This window comes from Nicotiana sylvestris, chromosome 3 (genome assembly GCF_000393655.2).
Source record: "Nicotiana sylvestris chromosome 3, ASM39365v2, whole genome shotgun sequence".
Lineage (NCBI taxonomy): Eukaryota > Viridiplantae > Streptophyta > Magnoliopsida > Solanales > Solanaceae > Nicotiana > Nicotiana sylvestris.
Genome location: NC_091059.1, coordinates 33,382,341 through 33,385,437, shown reverse-complemented (window position 1 = coordinate 33,385,437; position 3,097 = coordinate 33,382,341).

The following is a 3,097-nucleotide window of genomic DNA, read 5'->3' as shown; positions in this document are numbered from 1 at the left end:
ACACCATAACACACAAAGATGGATTCTCAAAGTTGAGGAAACAAGTTAGTTTTTCTAACATGAGGGGGAGACATGATAAACAGTTGAGAAAAAGTTACGTGGAATGAATTATCATGTGTATATCTAGATCCTCGAATAAAATAAAATGAACTTGAAGTTCATAAAAGGATAATTCATTTGCAATATATTGCAAAGCATGCCAGACGCATTTGCTGGTCCAAAAAAAGTAACTATATTCTCATTGCAAATGCTCCTATTAAGTCCTACAAGGACAAAGTCTATGGTACGCTTAAAGCATATAGACTAATCGGTTTCAAATAAAACTTCTTGATAAAGAAGATGAGCAAATGATCAAAATGATCATAATAAGGAGGCAAGTGATCTAGAAGATCATATGACATAACACTTCATAAAATCTCAGGAGAGATCCAGGTACCTGAAAATATGAATGAAGAGATCTTTATGTTATGTCTTTATGAAAAAATATTGAAACTGATATAAAATGTTTGTCGACGACATCTATGATAGCGCTAAATATATATAAGGATCTTAAGTCTGGAAAAACAATTCAAGTAGAATTTGGTTTTATATGAAAGACATGTAGTTTTGAACATATAGTTCAAATACTTGAAAGTATAAAGTCAATGATATATGCAATAAGTTTTCGGTATCTAATTTGTCTAGCATGACATAAAAACTTGATATGCATATAAAGTATATTATATGGCTTATATGACTTAACTTATATAACAATCCTTGAAGGATTTAAATCGTTTAAAGAATATACAATTCTTGGTCTTGAAGTACCTTATCCTAAGTGCAATTTGTGCAAATATGTATCTTGCTATTACTATAAGCATGATATTATGATAGCGAGAATACCTCTATGGAGATATTGAAAAGCCATTCCACGACATTATATATCTATCAAGAATGATGATTTCAAGGTACAATATATTCATTCAAGTTAATATGGCTGATTTATTTATCAAATCTCTACCAACGAACTTTTGAAGATGGTACACAAGATTGGAATGCACATGTTCAAGGATGTGAATTGATGCTCTCATCAGGGGGAATTAATACGCGTTGCACTCTTTTTTTCTTATAAGGTTTTGTCCCACTGGGTTTTACCTTGCAAGGTTTTTAACGAGGCAACCAAAAGGCGTATTATTAGATATGTGTACTCTTTTTCCTTTTCTAGAATTTTTTTCGCATTGGGTTTTATTTTAGTTAAGATTTTAACGAGGCACATTATCTATTGAATAGACATTCAAGGGGGAGTGTTATAAATAAAATTGTATTTAAGGTGAATTTTTATATTTAGAGAGATTCTAGGGATTATTACTTGGTGGCTAAGACACTATTTCCCTATAAATAGAGGATTCTATTCCATTGTAATTCATCCTATATCAATAAGAACTCACCCTCTCTACTTTTTCTCTACAATACTCTTCTTCTTCTTTTATTATTTCATAATAGTATATTATTTAATCTATTTTTGAGATTATCATATTTGTAACGAGCAATTAACTATAGCTGCAAGTAACTTAACCTAACAATACAGAAAATATTATATATTATCATAGTACAAAACTTAAACTCGGGGAGAAAATATGAAGTAACTGTATAGGGTAAAATGCGCTATGCCACGTGGCCCTCCAAAAAGGGACATGCGAAACCTTAAACGGGGATGGCCAAAGACCGAATGTAGCTGTTCCCCTTGTTACCATTAGGAATAGCGTTAATAAAGAGGTGTTAAATGCTCTACGTCCGGTAGCATTTAAAGAATATTCTGTTGCATTAAGAGTGATTGCCCGTTACAAGAAATTTGGGTATTTATGCTCATCGTTACATCTTCATCAATGGTCCTCATAATTGACATTAAAGAGGGACATGATCCTAGGACCTCCTTCCTTAGACGTATCTATAAATAATGAGATGAGCTATCATTGTAAGGGGAGGCGAATTTTTTGGCAAACTTATACTACATTCTGTACAAAACTTAATATAATCTTACTTTCTCGCTTTTCAATTTCACTACTGTTACGCCTTGAAACCTTGTTCCTGGAATTATCATTCCTACCATTTCGTCTACATTTGAAGGCTAAGTATTGCATAATTCTTCGATTATTTTATTATTTTAGGATCAAATTAATTCACTTGTCTAGAAACTACGTATAAATTTAACTGTACCGTTTTATGGGTAAACAGTTTGGCGCCCACCGTGGGGCCTAGACAGCCGTGAAATAAATTGATCCTTGCCTTTTTACTAACGTGTTTTGATTACTATGTCATAGAAAGAATCATAAGAAATGACAGATAACACTATTAACAACACGCACAACCCCGAGATTCGAGGATATCAGCCTCATTTCGAGGACTCAATCAGTGACACCCGTAATAATGAGGGGAATGGTGCCACACCGGTGCATGACAGGCAGTATCCTCGGCAGGTTCGGGAGACAAATCCCGATAATGCTAATGACGAGCATGTCGTTGATGTGGTAAGAATCTTGCAAGAGCAACATGCGATCATTCTAGGGCATCTCATGCGATAGGATACAATTATGACAGAGTTAAAGTAGGAATTATCGGGAGCTTCAAATAATGCAAACAGATGAGATCCCATTCCTCTCGGTGTTCCCGCAAACCAAACAATGCAAAGGGTCGACAACAACACTTCCACAGGTAAAGTTGGCTCCGATGGGGCTGGGGGAGCGGATCCGGTCTCAATAATGAGAACGATCCTTTCAAGAATGAACTTTTACAGTTTATGAAAGAAGTAAACTCCCGCATGTATCAAATCCTGGGTGCGCTACCGATACTGAAAGGCCTAGAATCAAAGAAGTATACTCAATTACTGTACAAGCCATATATGGTACCAGAATTAATCCTGAAGCGGTTCAAAATGCCTGAAGTTCCAAAGTATGAGGGAACTTCAGACCCTCAAGAGCATATTACCACCTACACAACAACAGTGAAGGGAAATGATTTAGTTTCTCACGAAATCGAATATGTGTTGCTAAAGAAATTTGGGAAAACTCTCACAAGGGGAGCCTTGACGTGGTATTCACTATTACCCGAGCATTCCATA